Source organism: Triticum dicoccoides, chromosome 1A (assembly GCF_002162155.2).
Source record: "Triticum dicoccoides isolate Atlit2015 ecotype Zavitan chromosome 1A, WEW_v2.0, whole genome shotgun sequence".
Classification (NCBI taxonomy): domain Eukaryota; kingdom Viridiplantae; phylum Streptophyta; class Magnoliopsida; order Poales; family Poaceae; genus Triticum; species Triticum dicoccoides.
In genome coordinates, this window is record NC_041380.1 from 218192755 (window position 1) to 218215885 (window position 23131).

The 23131-nt window shown below is 45.2% G+C and overlaps 1 long non-coding RNA gene across 1 annotated transcript; it reads right to left on the reverse strand.

Moving 5' to 3' along the window:
• Positions 1-10499: 10499 nt before the first annotated feature.
• Positions 10500-12422, reverse strand: LOC119267011. The gene is made up of 2 exons (XR_005132245.1): positions 11959-12422; positions 10500-10811 (listed from the first exon to the last, which is right to left on the reverse strand). It is a non-coding gene; the product is annotated as an uncharacterized LOC119267011 (long non-coding RNA).
• Between the last annotated feature and the right edge of the window lie 10709 nt (positions 12423-23131).

The following is a 23131-nucleotide window of genomic DNA, read 5'->3' on the forward strand; positions in this document are numbered from 1 at the left end:
GCCGGAGCCACCGCCCCGCCGCACGCCCGCCGAGGTTCGCCGCCGCCTCGTAGTCCGCGCCGCCTTTTTTTTTAGAAAACCGAACGGTTTTCCTTCGGTTTATTTTCGTTTTTTTTAGTTTTCGTTTTTTAGATCGGTTTTTTTGGTTTAGGTTAATAGCAAGCGTTCGCTCGTTTGTTCGTTTAAATGAACACGTTCATCGTTTAGATCTGGATAACGAACGTTCGTTCGTTAATCCATTCGTCGTTTTCTTTTCTCGGATTAAATCCGCGATTTTTCTGATCGCGATTCCTGATCCGATTTTCGTTTTAGTATAACTTTTCGCTCGTTTATCGGAATCAGGCGATTCAAGCGCCTAGAGTTTCGTCTCGAAACCCTCTATCCGTTTAACCAACTTAAACAAGATTTTGCTACTGTAAAACTTGCCCTAGATCCAGATTACTAGAACGAAGTCGTTTTCTTTCACCGTTTGACTTTCGTTGCTTCGTTCGATTTGATTCTTTTTGCCAACCGGAGCTCTTAAGTTGAACCTTCTGGTTAGATCTCTTATTTGAGTTTTACCTGTGCATTAGATGAGTGCTTATTGTATGCTTGTTTGTTTGTTTGCGATAGAGTACCCAGAGTGCGCCGCCTGTTACTTCGAATCGTTAGGTTTCCCGGATCATCAGCAAGGCAAGTAACACTTTGATCATACCTTTTCTACTACCCAGTTTTATTGCATTAGATCAATCCACACACATTGCATGATTAGGATCTAATTAAATTGTGGGATGGGAAGTAGATGAGGTAGTACCTATTACCTATTATTTTAAAACCTTTGGGAGTTACTTCTACGTTTGCTTATCATGCCATGCTATGCTAGTAGACGTGGATTGGGTGAGTGATATCCATGACAGATGTGAGATTGTTAATTAATGGTTTATCTAAGGTGGAACTTAAACACACATCTGGGTGGATTGAGGCACCTGGGTATTCCAGGACTTGCCTGTTTTCTTTTGGACCGCCACCCAGGCTCAAAGGGGTCATAAGACTATTCATACTAGAAACTTCCGTGTGCAGCCACAAGCTATTATGGGCTCTAGCATAGTTCACTAAGTCGTGCGAACTCTTACAGTGGTAGACTAGCAGATGTAGGCGATGTAGGTGGTACGGTCTACCCGATCATAAGGAGCTAGCGCTTCTGAAAGACTATGTCTCGGTCATCCGTCTTCTCAAACACCATGTAGTGCGAGAAACCAAACGGAAGCGATCGAGTCTTGTGGGGAAAAGTGCGCAAACCTCTGCAGAGTGTAACAAACTAATCATGGTTAGCCGTGTCCCCGGTTATGGACATCTTGAGTATCTAGTACCTGGATTTTCATGTGAATCTCAACATGTTACTCTAAATTAATTTTGTTGGGTTATGTTTAATGATGATGCTTAATTGGGATTGAGAATGCTATCAACCATTCTCAATGTTTAACAACCACCATGATAGTAATTAAATTTTATTCCTTTGAAGTAGGGAAAAATTGGCTTTACGCAAAAACTGTAATCGTAGAGCTTTCCACCAGCCAAATATGCATATAGTATAGCTGTGCATTCCATTACTCTCTATGTGTTACCTTGCCAGCATATTCCATGTGCTGGCCCGTTTCGGGCTGCAACGTTAATGTTGCAGACTTTTCAGACGACGATTAATGAGTTTTAGGTCGTGGTTCTATACTCAGTGATGCCGTTGGAGTTGATGGACTCACTTATCTTCCAAGCCTTCCGATGTTATCGTTATTAGATGGCCTTAAGCCATATTTATTGTAATAAGTTCTCTTTTGAGACACTCGATGTAATAAGTGTGTGATTGCTACTCTACTATAAATCCTCCGAGTACTGTGTGGTGTCAGCATTACTGATCCAGGGATGACACCGGAGCACATAGATCAGACTGTTTGAGGTCTGGTCGCTACAAGAGATGGTATCAGAGCACACGCTGACTGTAGGACACAACCACTAAGCTACAGACCTAGATCACTCTCTTCTCTTCTGACTTCTCATCTTTTCTACTCTTTAGGATGGCGGATGCAAGGAACAAGTTCACACAACCGGATGGAGATACACCCTTTGGACGTCACTTGAAGGAAGTCACTAGATACCTGAACATAGGAGTACCAAGCTTCACGGGAACCTACAATGCAACTTTACCTGAAAAAGAGCGCTGGATGATTCAAGTTCAAGTTCCAGGAAGAACGTTCATGCCAGTCACTGAGCCCATAGAGTTTTCTTTTGATGCACCAACTTGGAGTCTAGGAAAGAGCATGGCAGCTCACATCGCCATGGGACGCATTGGAGAAGTCTACCGCAAGGATCTCAAGAATACTATCTACCAGATTTATGGGCGCCGAGATGAACACTGGGAGATGATCAGCACCAGGAAGGATAGATCAATTGCAGCTTTTATCCAGGAGCTAAACCAGCACATTCGCCGACAGGAGAACTAGATGGGCGCCGACATGATAGATCTGAAGAAGGCTAAGACTAGAATCAAGGAACTGGAGGAAGAACTCAAGGCTACATGTGAAGATTATGAAGAGGAAATTGAAGTATTGGTGGAGAAGAATGACGACCTGATCAAGAAGATTGGAATATTTATGGGAGGCCCGACACCCGTAGATGAAGACGAAAAACCCAAGGAGATTAGCCCGGAAGACTACATCATCATCGACGGCACCGACTCGGAAGCAGATAGTAGCGATGATGACTATGTTGATGAAGCAGGAGCAGATATTATGGAGTCAACGACCGTAGAATATTTCTAATAGACCATCTCATCAGTAGTAGTAGTCCACCATGTAAATATAGTAGTCCGAGCACTTTTGCGATAGTTAGATCGATTGTATGCCCTTGTTTGATTAATTGAAGTGAATTGTTTGCTTTTGCCTAATGTGCATGTGGGTAGTGTTTTCTCTTTAGACCCTCTCTATTCTTATATCTCATCTTTTCTAAACCCTCAGATGCCTCTGATACGTGACCCCAGTTTTGCTTTCTCACCGGAGCTCACCTAGTTGATCCAGCAGCAGAACACATTGATGTAGTTGCTAGTCTAGAATCAGAATCAGGGGAACAACAACAACAACCCACCACCACCACCACCACCTGTTGACCACTTAGCCCGTTTTCTTAGGCTGAATCCGCCGGTGTTTTCCAGTAGCACCGAGCCGATAGTAGAAGATGATTGGCTCCGCAAGACAGCTAGGGAGTTGACCACGACAGGATGCACAGATGCGGAGAAGGTGAAGTTTGCCGCACATCAGTTAAAAGGACCCGCAGCATCATGGTGGGAGAATTTCACATCCACTTTCTCAGTAGACACTGTCACATGGGACCAGTTTCAGCAGGCTTTCCGTACTGTCCATGTTTCAGCAGGAGCTATGGCCATGAAGAAGCGTGAGTTTCGCAACTTGCGCCAAGGAGGACGGACAGTTGGCCAGTATGTGGAGGAATTTAGTAAGTTAGCACGTTATGCCCCAGATGGCGTCGCTACGGATGCAGCTAAGCAAGAGAAGTTTCTGGAAGGACTGAATGATGAGTTGAGCATGCAGTTGATGGTAGCAACCTTCAACAACTACCAGGAGTTGGTAGATCGTGCTCTTATGATTGAAGGGAAGCAGCAGCAAATTGAGAACCACAAGAGGAAGTATGGACAAGGAAAGTACAATTCAGGAGCTCAGCAGAAGCCACGTTTTACCCCTAGACCGGGAGGACATTTTCAGCATACCCATGGAGGAGGTAGCTCGCACAATCACAATGGCACCAAGAATGGTAATGGCAATGGAGGAAGCAACGGCCAGAACCGCACCAACCCCTCAACCCCAGCCAAGAAGGACTTGAGCCAAGTCACTTGCTATAAGTGTTCGAAGACCGGACATTATGCCAATGAATGTCCTGAAGGCCAAAATGGCAATGGAAGTTCTGGGAAGAAGCCGAACCCTTTCAACAGGGGACAGGTGAACCACGTTAGCGTGGAGGAGGTTGAAGCTCAGCCCGATGTAGTAATAGGTAAGTTTTTGGTTAAATCATTTCCTGCACTCATTCTTTTTGATACTGGTGCATCGCATTCATACATCTCAATGGGATTTGTGGATAAGTATAACCTACCAACCCAAGCCCTTAGGTCACCCATGTTAGTAACCTCGCCCAGAGCAGAGTATGTGGCTAGTCTATGGTGTGATCGGTTACCATTAAGGATTGGTAACTATGTTCTTCCCTCAGACCTAATAGTATTGGAATCTCAAGGATTGGATGTGATATTGGGCATGGATTGGTTATCAAAGTATGAAGGGAATATTGAGTGTGCTAGTAAGTCAATTTTGCTTACCACACCAGAAGGGAGAAGGATCGAGTATGTATCCCAGTATGTGCCAAAGAGGACCCAAGTAAATTGCCTAACAGGAGTTGTGCAGGAGGAAGTACCAGTGGTAAGGGATTTCCCTGATGTATTTCCAGAAGAGTTTCCAGGCATGCCACCGGATAGAGATATTGAGTTCTTGATTGAGCTATTGCCCGGCACTGGGCCAATATCAAAGAGACCTTATAGGATGCCGGCAAAGGATTTGGTGGAAATTAAGAAGCAGATTAAGGAGTTACTGGATAAGGGATATATTCGCCCAAGTTCTTCACCTTGGGGACCGCCAGTACTTCTAGTGGAGAAGAAGGATGGATCGTTAAGGATGGTTGTTGATTATCGAGGATTGAACGAAGTAACGATCAAGAACAAGTACCCACTACCAATGATCAATGATCTGTTTGATCGATTGCAAGGAGCTAAGGTATTTTCCAAGATCGATCTGCGATCAGGATACCACCAGTTGAAGATTCGAGAACAGGATATTCCGAAGACAGCTTTTACCACCAGGTATGGGCTGTATGAGTATACCGTTATGTCATTTGGTCTGACTAACGCGCCTGCCTATTTTATGAACATGATGAACAAAGTGTTTACGGAGTTTTTGGATAAGTTCGTCATAGTGTTCATTGATGATATCCTGGTTTATTCGAAGAATGAAGAGGAGCATAAGGAGCATTTGCGTTTGGTACTTGGAAAGCTTAGAGAACACCAATTATATGCCAAGTTCAGCAAATGTGAGTTTTGGTTGAAAGAAGTAGGATTCCTCGGACACGTTATATCCGGAGAAGGTATAGCAGTAGATCCCGCTAAAGTTGAAACCGTGACCAAGTGAGAAGCCCCAACAACAGTTGGAGAGATCCGGAGTTTTCTTGGACTCGCAGGATACTACCGGAGATTTATTGAGAATTTCTCAAAGATTGTGAAGCCTATGACTGAGTTGTTAAAGAAAGATACCAAATTCATATGGACAGAGGAGTGTGAGGCTAGTTTTCAGGAGTTGAAGAAACACTTGGTTACCTCACCAGTGTTGATTTTGCCAGACCAGACCACAGATTATGAGGTGTACTGCGACTCTTCACGTCGAGGACTTGGAGCAGTGCTTATGCAGGAAGGGAGAGTTGTTTCATATGCCTCAACACAACTGAAGCCCCATGAGTTGAATTATGCTACGAATGATTTGGAGTTAGCAGCCGTAGTGCATGCTTTGAAAACATGGAGACATTTCCTCATTGGAAATCATTGTGAGGTGTACACGGATCATAAGAGTTTGAAGTACATTTTCACCCAGAAGGAGTTGAATCTCAGACAAAGGAGATGGTTGGAGCTTATCAAAGATTATGATATGAAACTACATTATCATCCCGGAAAGGCTAATGTAGTAGCTGACGCATTAAGCCGTAAGAGCCATGTCAATACATTAATGATGGGAGAAATACCCAAGGAGTTAGCAGAAAATCTTCGTGAACTATGTTTGGAAATAGTTCCGAGAGGCTATGTAGCAGCATTGGAGATTCAGTCAACTTGATGGATAGAATCAGGGAAGCTCAGAAGACTGACAAAGAGATTGCCGCTATAAAGGAGAAACTGAGCAAAGGAAAAGCTAAAGGATTTCGTGAGGATGAGCACGACACCCTATGGTTTGAAGACCGCGTTTACGTGCCCAATGACCCGGAGATCAGGAAGTTGATTTTGCAAGAGGCACACGACTCACCGTATTCGATTGGATTTGAAGGATATTTTCTGGTGGACCGGAATGAAGAAGGATATAGCGGAGTATGTAGCAGTTTGTGATGTATGCCAGAGAGTAAAGGCAGAGCATCAGAAGCCAGCAGGATTGTTACAACCATTACCGATACCCGAATAGAAGTGGGATAAGCTAGGCATGGATTTTATCACGGGTTTGCCCAGGACTCGTTCAGGCTATGACTCAATTTGGGTTGTAGTTGATCGATTGACGAAAGTAGCTCATTTCATCCCAGTAAAGACCACTTACACCAGTGCTAAGTTGGCAAAGATATACATGACCAGAATAGTATGTCTGCATGGAGTTCCAAGGAGTATCGTATCAGATAGAGGAACCCAGTTTACCTCAAAGTTCTGGAAGCAGTTGCATGAAACTTTGGGAACCAGGCTAGAATTCAGTACATCTTTTCATCCACAGACAGATGGATAGACCGAGAGAGTAAATCAGATTTTGGAGGATATGCTTAGAGCTTGTGCGCTAGATTATGGATCTAGTTGGGACGATAATTTGCCATATGCAGAGTTCTCTTACAACAACAGTTACCAAACCAGTTTGAAGATGGCCCCTTTCGAAGCCTTGTACGGAAGGAGGTGCAGGACACCGCTGTCGTGGGACGAAGTTGGAGACCGCCGATTGTTTGGACCTGACTTGATTAAAGAGTCTGAACAGAAGGTGAAATTGATTCGTGATAGGCTCAAGGTAGCCCAGTCCAGACAGAAAAGTTATGCAGATTCTAAACGCAAGGAGACAGTTTACGAAGTCGGAGATAGAGCTTATCTTCGAGTATCTCCACTTCGGGGAACAAAGCGTTTTGGAGTTAAGGGGAAGTTAGCACCATGATTTGTAGGACCATATCGAGTTTTGGAGTGTATGGGAGAAGTGGCCTACAAGTTGGAATTGCCTGAAGGATTGTCAGGAGTACATGATGTGTTCCACGTTTCTCAGTTGAAGAAGTGTCACGCGGAGATGGCTGACATACCATTGAGAGACACAGTGCCTTTGGAAACTATTCAGTTGGATAACGATTTGACCTACGAGGAGAAAACAGTTAAGATCCTCGAGTTTGCCAGCCGAGTTACCCGCAGCAAAGTTATCAAGTTTTGCAAAGTTCAGTGGAGCCACCACTTAGAGGATGAAGCCACCTGGAAACAGGAGGAAGATTTGCTCAAAGAACACCCTCATCTATTTTCTAGCCAACCCGAATCTCGAGGGCGAGATTCATCTTAAGGGGGTAGGTTTGTAACATCCCAAATTTTCAATTTGAAATGTTATACATTAGATCATCATTGCATATCATATTTTATTTTGCATTTTGGTTGATCCTAGAAAATTCTACGCAACTCAAGGACCCACGGAGAGAGTTGGGGATTTCGTTATTTTCATATTTGAGTTTTCTCAAATTTTGAGAATAGGATCATTTGATTTTATTTATTTTATCATCAATTATTTTTATTATAAAAATATGAGAGAGGGAATAAAATGACTTTCCTAAAATAGAGAAATATTGAGGATTTAATAATAAAATCAAATAAAATTTTATTTCGGAGTTTTTTGGTGTTTTATTTGAATTTAGAAAAAAATGTGCGTTTTTCAAAATTGCATTTAGGGTCCAAATAAATGTTCACTTTGTCGGGCTTGATTTTAGAAGTCCGGGAAAATTTATTTCGGGATTTTTGGAATTCGTTTAGTATTTCTTTTTATTTATTTTTTCTTCCGAGCGTAACTATTTAAAAAAAAGGAAACTGATCTACGGGCCGTGTCCGACTAGGACTCCCGGCCCGTAGGGGCTTTATAAGCCGGCCCACCCCGGGGGGGAAACCCTAGCCCAGTGCTCCGCCCTAGCACCCCGCCCCAGCCCCGCACCCGCCGCCGCCGCCCCGCTGCGCCGCCCACCAGAGCCGCCGCCCCGCCGCACGCCCGCCGAGGTTTGCCGCCGCCTCGTAGTCCGCGCCGCCTGTTTTTTTATTTAGAAAACCAAACGGTTTTCCGTCGGTTTATTTTCGTTTTTTTTTAGTTTTCTGTTTTTTTAGATCGGTTTTTTCGGTTTAGATTAAATAGCAAGCGTTCGCTCGTTTGTTCATTTAAACGAACACGTTCATCGTTTAGATCTGGATAACAAACCGTTCGTCGTTTTCTTTTCTCGGATTAAATCCGCGATTTTTCTGATCGCGATTCCTGATTCGATTTTCGTTTTAGTATAACTTTTCGCTCGTTTATCGGAATCAGGCGATTCAAGCGTCTAGAGTTTCGTCTCGAAACCCTCTATCCGTTTAACCAACTTAAACAAGATTTTGCTACTGTAAAACTTGCCCTAGATCCAGATTACTAGAACGAAGTTGTTGTTTTTCGTCGTTTGACTTTCGTTGCTTCGTTCGATTTGATTTTTTTTTGCCAACCGGAGTTCTTAAGTTGAACCTTCTAGTTAGATTTCTTATTTGAGTTTTACCTATGCATTAGATGAGTGCTTATTGTATGCTTGTTTGTTTGTTTGCGATAGAGTACCCGGAGTGCGCCGCCTGTTACTTTGAATCGTTAGGTTTCCCGGATCATCAGCAAGGCAAGTAACACTTTGATCATACCTTTTCTACTACCCAGTTTTATTGCATTAGATCAATCCACACACATTGCATGATTAGGATCTAATTAAATTGTGGGATGGGAAGTAGATGAGGTAGTACCTATTACCTGTTATTTTTAAACCTTTGGGAGTTACTTCTACGTTTGCTTATCATGCCATGCTATGCTAGTAGACGTGGATTGGGTGAATGATATCCATGACAGATGTGAGATTGTTAATTAATGGTTTATCTAAGGTGGCAACTTAAACACACATCTGGGTGGATTGAGGCACCTGGGTATTCCAGGACTTGCCTGTTTTCTTTTGGACCGCCACCCATGCTCAAAGGGATCATAAGACTATTCATAATAGAAACTTCTGTGTGCAGCCACAAGCTATTATGGGCTCTAGCATAGTTGACTAAGTCGTGCGAACTCTTACAGTGGTAGACTAGCAGATGTAGGGGATGTAGGTGGTACGGTCTACCCGATCATAAGGTGCTAGGGCTTCTGAAAGACTATGTCTCGGTCATCCGTCTTCTCAAACACCATGTAGTGCGAGAAACCAAACGGAGGTGATCGAGTCTTGTAGGGAAAAATGCGCAAACCTCTGCAGAGTGTAACAAACTAATCATGGTTAACCGTGTCCCCGCTTATGGACATCTTGAGTATCTAGTATCTGAATTTTCATGTGAATCTCAACATGTTACTCTAAATTAATTTTGTTGGGTTATGTTTAATGATGATGCTTAATTGAGATTGAGAATGCTGTCAACCATTCTCAATGGTTAACAACCACCATGATAGTAATTAAATTTTATTCCTTTGAAGTAGAGAAAAATTGGCTTTACGAAAAAACTGTAACCATGGAGCTTTCCTCCAGCCAAATATGCATATAGTATAGTTGTTCATCCATTACTCTCTATGTGTTACCTTGCCAGCATATTCCATGTGCTGACCCGTTTCGGGCTGCAACGTTAATGTTGCAGACTTTTCAGACGACGATTAATGAGTTTTAGGTCGTGGTTCTATACTCAGTGATGCCGTTGAAGTTGATGAACTCACTTATCTTCCAAGCCTTCCGCTGTTATCGTTATTAGATGGCCTTAAGCCATATTTATTGTAATAAGTTCTCTTTTGAGACACTCGATGTAATAAATGCGTGATTGCTACTCTGCTATAAATTCTCCGAGTACTGTATGGTGTCAGCATTACTGATTCAGGGATGACACCGAAGCACAGAGATCAGACTGTTTAAGGTCTGGTCGCTACATCAGCTTTTGTTTTTTCCTTCCTTATTTTAAATACTTGAACCCCATCATTTTTATTTAGCGGACTTCTGTTCGTACTATAGTGAACAAATATCTCTCAAAACAAGCATGTTCTATGCTCTTTTTTTCAGAAAATCTAAGAATTATTTTTACCGCGTATAACTCTGATTTTCCCCACCACACGTTCCATCCCTATCCTGTTCCATCTTACATCATCTTCTCAGCCACGCACGCCACACTACACAATCCTTTTCTGCAACCTCATCTAGGACAATAATGCATAACATGGAGTACAAGCAGCATCCGGGATGAACCAGTGGCGCTTTTGTTTGCTTGCTACAACCGCGCCTAGAGTGGAAGACAACAGCAAGTGGGGCGAGGATGTGAGCAGCGGTAGTGTTGCACCCGCGCTGGAGGAGTTGCCCGGTGGCCGGCTGTGTACGGGGGTGATGATGGGCGGTGCTGCGGAGGGGCACGGCTGCGGCCTATAGTTTTCTCTAATAATGTTTATAAGCATATACCTGTAGTTGAACTTGGTGTACAACCGTAGTAGAACTTCACCGCGAACGACGCATAGCCGTCGTACGTGGCATATTGACTTCCTGAGTTCTGCTTTAGACACAAATAAAAATAGCTTATGTAGGCCGAACACGAAGACAAATCAGTTGGGCGTGGGCAGTTTCAAGGATTTGAGTGTGCTCGCACTGAAATACAAAACTACACGACTCATTTTTCATTGAGGCATTAACACGAACACTTTGAAGTGCATCATACAGTGCCATTGATCCTCGCCGGCGGCCGCTACACGACCACACCTTTTTTGGTCCCCAGAAGTGTTCAGGGAGAAAACTGTTGTAGCCTGAAAATGTCCAGACACACAAAAATGTTCAAAGACAAAAATGTTCAGAGAGAATTAACAGCCTTAGCCTGAACACATGCAGATGAAATTTCAGAGAAAAATACCATCGCCGTTCTCCTTCTCTATCGGCAGTAGTAGAAATGCACAAATTAAAATAACTATAAGTGAAAATCTAGTTGTTCCCGTAGCATCCATGGCCCGTCATGAAACTCCTGAGTAGTAGTTGGTAGTAGGAGGACATGTAACTCTAGCATTGAACTTGGAAGGTCATTCTTGGGCAAAGACTTGAGCGCCTCACAATTACTGATCTCCAGATTTTTGAGAGAAACCGGGAGGCTGTTGGGCAGCGCCTTGATGGCATAACAATAGGAAATCTCCAATTTTTCCAGAGATCTCAGGATATTGTTCGACAACGACTTGATGGCATAAGAGTAGATGATATGTAATCCCCAAACTTGGTGTATAGATGAAGTAAAACTTATTTTTAATCCACGGCTGTAGTGGAACTTGTCCTCGAGCAGGAAAGAGCGGTGCGACATCGAGCATAGCCGGAGCCAGCTCGTCTGCAGGTGGATGGCTTGGCCTGGGGTAGTGCGCTGCTACCGCATTGTGTGGCCGACGGTGGGATACACGGCGGCTGTTCCCGGAGGAATGCGTGGTGGTGGCAAGGAATCTGAATGCGAATAGAAGATGAACTTCTAACCTGCAGTTATTTACCATTTTGATTTTCCTCTCACAAATTGAACTTCTACCTTGTAGTTTTTTTGCACTGAATTAATCTCAGTTGTTGAACTTCCAAACTATAGTTGACTAAGCAATCCTAAGTCACGAACGCAAGGGAGAGAGCATGATCCTCTGCTCATGTTAATGATATACAGGAAGACCATCAGTAGAAAGCACCTCTTATCAATTTTTAACCAAAATTTGTAGCTTTCTTAGTAAGCAAACAAAGAAGAACGTCTTCAAATAAAAGATTTGCTCCAAGACGATGGGGAAGCACCACTTATCATCGCTTCAACCACGGACAACAACAAGTTCAAACCAGAAAAACATGGCTGAACTGCAGCAGCACCACCGAGAGAAAAAATGGGTAGGTGAGAATTCATCTGTATTCAGCTGCGGTTGTGAACCTCCAAGGGATGCGTACCTGAACGGCTAGAGGAGGCGCCGATTAACACCGTGGTGCGGCAGTGAAGCTGCACCTGTAGGAGGCTGCGCGGTGGGGGAGCCTCCGCCCAGCAGCATCACCGGGGAGATGGAGGAGTGGGGCAGCGGCCCATTGACGTGCGGGGATGGCTGGGTTGTTGTCCTGGCGAGGCGAGGTCCTGGCTAAAATGGATGAGAAGAGGGGCGGTGCTCGCTGGCGTGGTTGTGGCGGAGGAGAGATCCTGGCGGAGGTGGGGTGCGGCCGCAGTAGCTAGGTCGGGTCGGGGAGCAGAGGCGGGGGCTAGGGAGGTCGCGCAGCGGCGGGGATTCCGGGAGGCCGGGCAGTGGCGGGGAGTCCCGGCAGGTCGCGGGGCAGCGGGGTTGTCCGGGCGGTGATGGGATCAGGGGATCGGGGTGAAGGTGGTCTGGTGGAGCCGTGGAGGTCGGGTCGGGGTGGTTTTTTCCTTTTATTTTTGTCGGTGCCGATTCGGGGAGTTCGGGAACGTCTGACCGTCCTATATAGGGCGCGTCGTGATGTTATTGTAATCCTGGGATTAAAATAGTGCTATTATATATATCAATTAGGTTTCAAGTATGTATTTGTTGGTGAAAATGTTGTTTCATGAAAATTATATTTTGTATTACTCATGTCGCCTATAAAGTATATCGCACAACCTTATAACTTCTTACTCCATTTTTAAATTTGTACTAGTCCTTTATACTGTATATTGCGCTACTCGTACTACTACCTCCCTCCTGGTTTATTGGTCCCCTTCGTAATTTGTGTTAAATTTTGACCATAATTTTAACTAACTAAATGATAATGCATGTCACAAAAATTATATCGTTTGATTTGTATTTGAACATAGTTTCATATGGTATAATTTTTCATGTCATGCATTGATATTTTGTTAGTTAAACCTATGGTTAAAATGTGACACCAAATACAACTAGTAAGTCGTACAGTAGTAGTACTATTATACGTTGTCAAATTATTCATCATCTCATCACATTAAATTGCTGTGACAACACGCTGCGCGTGAGGTGACACAAGAGTCATGGCAGCATGTTCGAGTATTGGGGACTTCAGATTTGGAGTACCACTTATCTGTCGAAATCTTTCATTATTCACTTAAAATAGTTGATTGATCATACATTGAGTACCATATAATTAGAATTAATCGATGCAAGTCCAAGAAGGATTGGCCGGTGCTGCCAGCGGGCGTCAAGTTCTATCCCATCGATCAGGAGCTGATCGAGCACCTTGAGGCCAAAGTGAGTGCTGACAGCGCGAGATCTCACCCTCTCATCAATTTGTTCATCCCAACCATCGACGGCGAGCACGGCATATGCTACACCCATCCTAAGAAACTTTCAGGTGAGACACCGATCGGCCGTCTACTTGCACAAACATATTCCTTTGTTTATAGCTCTATTTTTCTTTTTAGACGCAGACCTAGTGAAGCAATTACAATTTGGCAGTTAATAAAAAGTGAAACAAGTGACTGCAACATGCCAAAGATGTTATGGAAATGCTAACTACGTACACTAAAATCTGTATTCGACAATACTGCAGGTTTCACACTGAGTGGCCTAAGCAAGCATTTCTTCTAGCGCAACTCCAGGGCGTTCAAAAGGGGCACGTGGACGCGTCGCAAGATACAGTTGGAGTGTGGCATGCACGCGATGTGGCACAAGACCGGCAATACCTTGCTGGTGATGGTCAACGGCCGACAGACGTGCAGCAAAATGGTTCTGGTGCTGCACACCAATAAGAACTTCGACCAGCGAGGACCAACTGGGTGATGCAAGAGTACCACCTCGGGGACCTGGAGCAAGATAAGGAGCGGCAGCTGGTCCTCTGCAAGATTTTCTACTAGACAAACACTAGGGCCAGGACTAAAAAGATTATAAGTTAGTTTGGTATTGGTACTTGTACTACCTGGTCGTCTGCAAGTTGGTATTGTTGTTAACGATCTTTTGGTAGAACTTGACATTTGCTTCCAACCATCATGTCGAGGGTCAACATGGATATAAAGTTGAATCATTTGTTTCGAAACGAATTTTCAGGCACCTAATTTTTATTTGATGGGTAGCATAAGCACCTACCGTTTGAATTCCCAGTTCTCTAAAAAATTACATCTTCGAAGTACGCAGGGGATCCATCTGGTTTGACAGGCTGATAGTTGGACGCAACACGTCAGAACCGTGTTGTGGCATGCCAAGCTCAGTTGCAAAATGTTAAAAGAGAGGAGCGATGGATTTGGGCCTTCCAGAATAGTTAAGTATCGCGACCTCGGTCGTGAAACGCCTCCCATGAACTAAAATGCCTAGTCCGTTATTATTAGTTGAAATATGTAAAATATTCCATAATGAAAATAAATATGTAAAATGCAGTGAATTTAGTCTGTGTTCACTAAAAACCATCCGATTTGCATGAACTTCGTCTGTGGAACCACAAGTCGGTTGTCCATACAGAGCCTAACTATACGAAACCAGCAGGTCCATGGCCGTACGCAAGCAAGTGCATGCACTTATTATCACGATGGAATAATAATGCTGATGTATGAGACGGTGAAACCCATGAAGTCTTCAACGTAGTTAATAAACGAGAGAATTCTGCAAATACAGACTGATAACTGGGATCCAGCAGGTATATTGTTTTTTCAGGTCGACCAAGTTTCAACTGGGACGGTGGAACTGTGTATATGAACTAATAATATGAAAAGGGAAGTTTATGTATTTTCAATATAATAATACATAAAGTTACCTTTTCATATTTACATCCTTATTTTTTGGTTATTGTTTTCCCTCCCAGCGCTGATTTTTTTACCACTGGTTTTTCCTTAAACCAACTCAATTATACCACGTCTTATTAGCTTACAAAAGCAAAACGATATTTTTTTGGCAAATCAATAAGTTCTTAAAAATAATTGTTTATCATTTCTAGATTAAAACAGTTTGGACTCCGCCAAAATATGCAAAATAAGGTTGAACTTTTTGACCATGGTCCTGGGTAGAAAATGGGTTGTAATAAATTCCTTAAGAATTAGTAAATAGGCTGCAAATTATTTTAAAAAATAGCAAACAAGCTCTATGTTGTCTGCTACAGATTTGGAGGCTGACTTGTGGGCCTACTAAGTTCATGCATACACAAGGTTTCTAAAAAAAAGAAACTTAGTCAACAATCGACTCTACCAGCGTCAGACCGCTAGATGTCAATCAAACGGCAATCGTACTTCTTCAGTCTCTGATCTTCCTACTCTAGCCTCCCAAACCAGCGCCGCCTGGTCCCGCCTCCCATGGCCGGCTATGCTGTCGGGCAGGCCTCACGGCCCCACCATACTCGCATCCTTGGCCGGGCTATCCCTCTACTCGCCCACACCTCCTGTTATTCTCCGGCAACGGCAACCTCACATTGTGGCTGAACAAGTAAACGCACGTACCCACTCCGTGTGGGAAACAACTGTCGACTCTTCCTCAGCTCCAGGTCGTTCCCTTACTTGGCCACGCCATCGTCCACCACCTTGGTGCTCTCGGCATGGCGTGGTCAACGAACGACATCCATCGGAAGAGGACTGTATGTGGAGAGGCTGATAGCTGGGTCCACGGACACATGCAAGGAAGTGCCTCCTTTTTTGGGTGTAGGAAGTGCCTCCTTATTACGCACAAAATAATGATTCCTCCTTTTGACAGTTGGGACCCACCGGAAGGGCCTCTGTATTTTGCAAAAAAACATCCCCCCGCTGACAGCTCGGATCCACCAGCTATTATGCACAAAAATAATGAATAGCCCCGCTGCTAGGTCGGTCCCACCATATTTGGAGGCTGACTTGTGGGCCTACTAAGTTGATGCGGACGCAAGGCTTTGTCAACTTAGTCAATATAAATGATTCTAGCTGTGGTGACTGTCGATGTCCATCCAACGGTCATCGTGCTTCTTCAACCTCTGGTCTTCTTGCTCCTGCCGCTCAAACCAGCACTGGTCATGCCGCCTGCTCTTGCCTCCCGTGGCCGGTTGTGCTGCCACACAGGCCTCACCACCCCACCCTACTCCCACCGTTGGCCAGTCCTTCCCTCTACTCACCCACACCCCCTATTATTCTCCGGAGATGGCAGCCTCAAAACCACATCCGAAGCAGTCAACCCTCATACTCCCCTCCGCGTGGGCATCCACTGCCACGTATTCCCCGGCTCCTGGTCGTTCCCTTCCTAGGTCACGCCGTCGTCCACCACCTTGGTGCTCTTGGGCGGTACGTCGTCGCCAACACGATCAACGAACGACAACCATCAGAAGAGGACTGTAAGTGGAGAGGCTGACAGCTGGGTCCATGGCCGCACGCAAGGAAGTGCCTCCTTATTACACGCAAAATAATGATTCCTCCACCTGACACCTCAGACCTACCGGAAGGGCCTCTGTATTTCACGAAAAAACGTTCCCGCCTGATACCTGGGAGCCACCGGCTTTATCTTCGCACGGAAGGAACTTCCTTCTTGCACCCTGATAGCTGGGACCCACCAGGTTGAAGCGAAGGTAGCGTTATCTGTCCGGGCGCGAATGTGTACGTACATAGCGGTCGATCAGTCTCTCTGCAGCAACGTACCTTGGCTGAGTAAGGAGTGGCACGTGTTGAAATAGAGGCGCCAGCGTAGCATGTCATGCAGTCCCGTCTATATCGTGTACATGTACGTACGACCATGATGCAAGATAGTAAATACGGCTAGGTACGTACATACGGGCGGGGTCTCTAACACGTACTGTGACTAATCCTATTCATTGGCAGCCAACTGGCTGGGTCGAAAAGGAGTAAATAGCGTCGCGTGTTCACCGAGAGCCAACCAGCTTGGACAGAACAGACGAAACGAGGTCTGGTGTACCGTAGAACGAAGGAAACTGCCTTCTGTTCGACCGCGTACGATCGATATGTGGTCCTGTTCATCGGAAAGGGTCTGGCATACCGCAAAACGGAGTAAACGGACTTCTGTTCGACCGCATATGGTTGAAACGGAGTCCTGTTCATCCGGAAGGTTGTGGCGTACCGCAAGACGGGACTCCACGGGCTATTGTTCATCCACGTCGACTTCCTCTAGCCTCCACCTACTACTGTTCATCCACCGTCAACTTCCTCCAGCCCCCACCAGCTACTGTTCATCCATGGGGTCCTGTTCATCCAGCCTCCACCGGCTACTGTTCATCCAGCCCTCCACGAGGCCCTGTTCATCCAACCTCCACCGGCTACTATTCATCCAGCCCTCCATGGGCTCCTGTTCACCCAGCCCTCCACCAACTCTTGTTCAACCAGCCCTTCATGGGGTCCTGTTCAACCAGCCCTCCACGGGGTCCTATTCAACCAGCTCTCCACGTACGGGGTCACTCCACCGGCTATTGTTCATCCACCCCACCTCCTCGATCAGGGTCCTGTTCATCCAGCGGCAACGACCTCTACTACCATGGGATCTCGTTCATCCAACCCCCACCGGGAACTGTTCATCAAGAGGGAGCTTCGATCGGCTTCAGTTAGCAGCAGTAGCGAAGGAATCACTCGGGTTCAGTTAACAGGAAGGGATTGATCGGGGTTCAGTAACGTAGCTAGTGCAATCACTTGGGTTCAGTTAGAGCACAACTCCTCGCACACACGCGCGCACGTGTACGTGAAACATGCAAACCTCCATGCATCGCTCGGCCCCGATGACCCACCGTAATCGGGAACTCCCCGAAAATTTTCTCGACCTCGCTTCTACCACGATTTTTTCCGTCATGGATGGCCCAAAGAATGTCATGCAGCTGCGTCTCCGGCCCGCCCAGGACGAGAAGCCCATTTTCTGTCATGATTTTTTGTCATAGAAGTAGGAGCCCACCACATCTATGATGATACCAGGTTATGTCACAATTATCGTCATAGAAGTGTCATAAGCATGACAGAAAAAATTGTTCGGCCCAAAATGTCACAGATGTGTCTTTTTTTTGTAGTGTTCGCCCTCACCAGTCTTGGACCAGTTGCGAGGAGTACAGCACATTCTGCCATATAGAATTTCAAAATGGGCCTTGTCTGAACTTGCTTGGAAGTTGTTGTTGTAGGAGAACTCGGTGAACGGAAGGCAATCTTCCCACTTCATGCCGAAAGAGATGACTCATGCCCTAAGCATGTCTTCGAGGATTTGATTGACCCTTTCAACTTGGCCACTTGTTTGAGGGTGAAAAGTTGTGCTGAAATGGATCTTTGTACCCATTGCTTTATGGAAAGAGCCCCAAAACTTGGAAGTAAAGATGCTTCCACGGTCGGAGGAGATCAATTGAGGAATCCCATGCAATGATACTATCTTGGAAGTGTATAGCTCGGCCAACTGAGCTGTAGTGACAGAATCTTTGACCAGAAGGAAGTGAGCCACTTTTGTGAATTTGCCCATGACAACGAAGATAGCATCGTTACCTCTCTTGGACTTGGGGAAGCCGGTGACTGTTGGAAATATGCCCTAGCTGCACTAATAAATAGGTTATTATCATATTTCCTGTTCATGATAAATGTTTATTATTCATACTAGAATTGTATTGACTGGAAACTTAAATACATGTGTGAATGCATAAACTACACTGTGTCCCTAGTAAGCCTCTACTAGACTAGCTCGTTGATTAAAGATGGTTAAGGTTTCCTAACCATAGACATGAGTTGTCATTTGATAATGGGATCATATCATTAGGAGAATGATGTGATGCACAGACCCAACCGCAAGCTTAGCATTAGATCGTTTAGTTATTTGCTATAGCTTTCTTCATGTCAAGTATCAGTTCCTTAGATCATGAAATCATGCCACTCCCGGATACCGGAGGAATGCCTTGTGTGATATCAAAATGTCACCTCATAACTAGGTGACCATAAAGGTGCTCTACAGGTATCTCTGAAGGTGTCTATTGGGTTGCATGGATCGAGACTGGGATTTTTAACTCCATGTGGCGGAGAGATATCTCTGGGCCCTCTCGGTAATAAAACATCATAAGAATCTTCATGTGACTAATGAGTTAGTCACAGGATCTTGTATTACGGAATGAGTAAATAGACTTGCTGGTAATGAGATTGAACTAGGTATGGAGATACCGACGATCGAATCTCAGGCAAGTAACATATCACCGGACAAACGGAATTGCATATGAGATTAACTAGATCCTCGACATCGTGGTTCAACTGATAAAGATCTTCGTTGAATATGTAGAAACCAATATGGGTATCTAGATCCCACTATTGGCTATTGAACGGAGAGGAGTCTCGGTCATCTCTGCATGTTCCGAACCCGTAGGGTCACACGCTTAACATTTGATGGTGCTAGCGTAGTAATGGGATATTAATAGCGGAAAGTCTGAAGGTTGTTAAAAGACACATATGGGATTCGAGATATCATGTTGAGCTCCGGAATGGTGTGAAGTTAAAGATGTATATATGGTAAGTCATATTTTGGGTTCCAGAGAAAGTTCGGTTTTTTGGTATTGTACCGGGAAGGTTCAAGAAGGTTCTGGGGGTTCCACCGTGGGGCCCGATGACCCGTGAAGGGCCCACATGGACCGAAGGGTGGGGCTATATCCCACATGGGTTGGCCGCACCATTCCCCAAGGCACATGTTGTTTAAATCCAAAGATAAGGTCTTATCTCTAAATTTAAAGGGTTGAATCTAGAGATAAGATGTTATCTCCAAGTTTAAAGGGATTTCTCCCGTGTGGCCGACCCTAGGAGGGTTTTGGATGCCCTCCCTGGTGCCCTAGCCTATATATAGAGGGGGAGGCGCATGGGGGCCGCCACCCCTTCACCCTTGCCCATTGCCTCTCCCAACTCCTACCACATTCTTTCTGTACGTGATAGTCTCCGTCACATCTATAATTTTTGATTGTTTTATGCCAATATTCTACAACTTTCTTATACGTTTGGCAACTTTTTATATAATTTTTGGGACATATTGAGCCAGTGCCCAGTGTCAGTTCCTGTTTGTTGCATGTTTTTTTTGTTTTGCAGAAAATCCATATCAAACGAAGTCCAAACGTGATAAAAACTTACAGAGAGTTTTTTTGGAATATATGTGATTTTTGGGAATGGGAATCAACGCGAGACGATGCCCGAGGCGGCGGCAAGGCAGGGGCATGCCCTGGGCCCTTGTGGCCACCCCGTAAGGCAGTTGGTGCCCTTCTTCTGGTGCAAGAAAACTAATATCTGAAAATAAATCGTGGTAAAATTTCAGCCCAATCGGAGTTACGGATCATCGGGAATTGAGGAAACGGTGAAAGGCCAGAATCTGAGAGCGCAGAAATAGAGAAAGAGATCCAATCTTGGAGGGGATCTCGCCCCTCCATTGCCATGGAGGCCATGGACCAGAGGGGAAACCCTTCTCCCATCAAGGGGGAGGTCGAGGAAGAAGAAGGAGGGGGGCTCTCTCCCTCTCTCTCTCTCTCTCACGTGGTGCCAGAATGCTGCCGGGGCGATCATCGTGACGGTGATCTACACCAACAACTTCGCCGCTGTCATCACCAACTGTCTTCTCCTCTATGCAGTGTTGAACACCTCTTCTCCCTGCTATAATCTCTACTTAAACATGGTGCTCAACGCTATTTTTTATTTCCCAATGATGTATGGCTATCCTATGTTGTTTGAGTAGATCCGTTTTGTCCTATGGGTTGTTTGATGATCGTAATTGGTTTGAGTTGCATGCTTTATTATTGGTGTTGTCCTATGGTGCTTTCTATGTTGTGCAAGCGTGAGGGATCCCACTGTAGGTTGTTGCAATATGTTCATGGTTTTCTTATTGTCTGTGTTGCGGGGGTGATAGCAGCCTAAACACGGATAAGTGGGTTATGGCATATGGGCATAAAGAGGACTTGGTACTTTAATTCTATGGTTGGGTTGTACCTTAATGATATTTAGTAGTTACGGATGTTTGCTAGAGTTCCAATCATAAGTGCATATGATCCAAGTAGAGAAAGTATGTTAGCTTATGCCTCTCCCTCATATAAAATTGCAATAATGATTACCAGTCTAGTTATCGATTGCCTAGGGACAAATAACTTTCTTGTGACAAAATTCTCTCTACTAAAACTAACTTAGTTGTTTCTTTATCTCTACAGCCCCTAGTTTTTATTTACGTGCTCTTTATTATCTTGCAAACCTATCCTACAACACCTAAAAAGTACTTCTAGTTTCATACTTGTTCTTGGTAAAGTGAGCGTTATGCGTGCATAGAGTTGTATCAGTGGTCGATAGAACTTGAGGGAATATTTGTTCTACCTTTAGCTCCTCGTTGGGTTCGACACTCTTACTTATCGAAAGAGGCTACAACTAATCCCCCATTCTTGCGGGTTATCAAGACCTTTTTCTGGCGCCGTTGTCGGGGAGCAATAGCGTGGGATGAATATTCTCGTGTGTGCTTGTTTGCTTTATCACTAAGTATATTTTATATGTTGTTCTAAGTTTTTATCTATCATTAGTTATGGATATGGAACACGAAATACCAAAAACAATTAGGTGCACTTGCTTCTCATGGGGATGGGGAACCTCCAAAAACCCTCGACGCTCATTATGTGGAAGATATTATGCACTGCTTTAATAATCCTGAGAAAACCCCATTCAACAAGATAATGGGAGACACGTTGGATCAACGTGAATACTTTAGGGATTATCGCTTGACTCAAAAATGGAAACTCTTATGGGATCAAATTTATAAGTTGCATTCGTATGCTTGGAATTTATGCCAGAGATATGATTACACTTGTTGCTCTAGGATGAAGGCTCAACACCTTCCCTTTTCTTGTAGATTTAATGATAATAAAAACTTGGCTTCTTATGCCAATGGTTTATATGATTTCTATGATGTGGAACAAATAGAAGAATTCATTGCTTTTAAGGGTGCTTATGAAATTGAATCTTTGTTTGAAAAGTGTGAAAATCATGATGATGCTGTTTACAGACCTGAAATATGCTATACTTAAATATTGCTATGAGAATTATGAATATAATTATGATATTGTTGCGTTTATTGAGAAAGTCTTCGCTGTCCAAGAAGAGACTAATATTTTGCAGGAATGTATGGAAGAAGAAATTGATGGCACTGTGAGCTCATTAGATGAAAAATATGATGAGGAGAGCGAAGAAAAAAAGGAGGAAGAGTGGATTTATGACGCCCTGAGTCCATTGCGCCAGGTGTCTTCTAGTCATTCCTTGTTGTTACCATGCCATTTTCTTGCGTGTTGCATTTTGCCATGTCATCATGTGCATTGCATCCTCATGTTTTCGAAACTTGCATCCGGTCGTTTTCTCCGTTGTCTGTTTCGGAATCCGACACTCTCACATGCACCTGTTGCACCTCTTAGATCTTGTTTCGTGAGCGGGAGAAAAATGTTCTCGGAATGGGCCGAGATTTGTCAAGTGGCCTTAGTATATCACCGGTACACCGCCTGTCAAATTTTGTTCCATTTGGAGGTTGTTTGATGCCCCAATGGTTAACCGTGTTAAACCAAAAACCCCTTCTCTTTGCAGCCCAGCACCCCTCTACAACAGCCCACTAGCCCATCTAAACCCCCTCCATGCTCTCCGTCGTCGGATCACAATCGTGTGGGAAAAAACCGCACCTCATTTGGACTCTCCTAGCTCCCTCTACCTATTTAAACACACCTCCCCCCCCCCGAAATTCGCGGATAAACCCTAGCCTTCCTCTTCCTCGCGCTGCCGGACATGTCCACCCTCGCCGGATATGTCCAGCAGCCACGTCGCTCGGGCCAATCAGGGCATGCCACATCGCCCAGCCGCCGTGCCCCTCCACTCCCGTCGCGCCACGCGTCCACCCCGGACTCCCCACTCCGCGCGGCCCGCCGCAGCCCGTAGCTGGCCCGCGGGGCCCATCCGGCCGCTGCCGCCTCCAGCACAGGCCCGGTCCCCGCCGCCGCTTTGTCGCCGGCCGCCACCGCCACCATCGTCGGTGATGCCCGTCGCCGCGACCCGCACCTCCACGCCGTGCCACGCTGCTCCGCCGCCGCCTCGCTGCGTCGCCGCACCACCATGCGTTGCCCACGCCTCCACACCACACCGCCGCCACCTCGTCGATGTCGCCGCCACCTCGCCGGAGTCGTCGCCGGAAGCCCGCCGGCCGGATCCAACCCCGCTTGGATGAGATCCACCAAGTCCCTCATCCAAACACCGCCC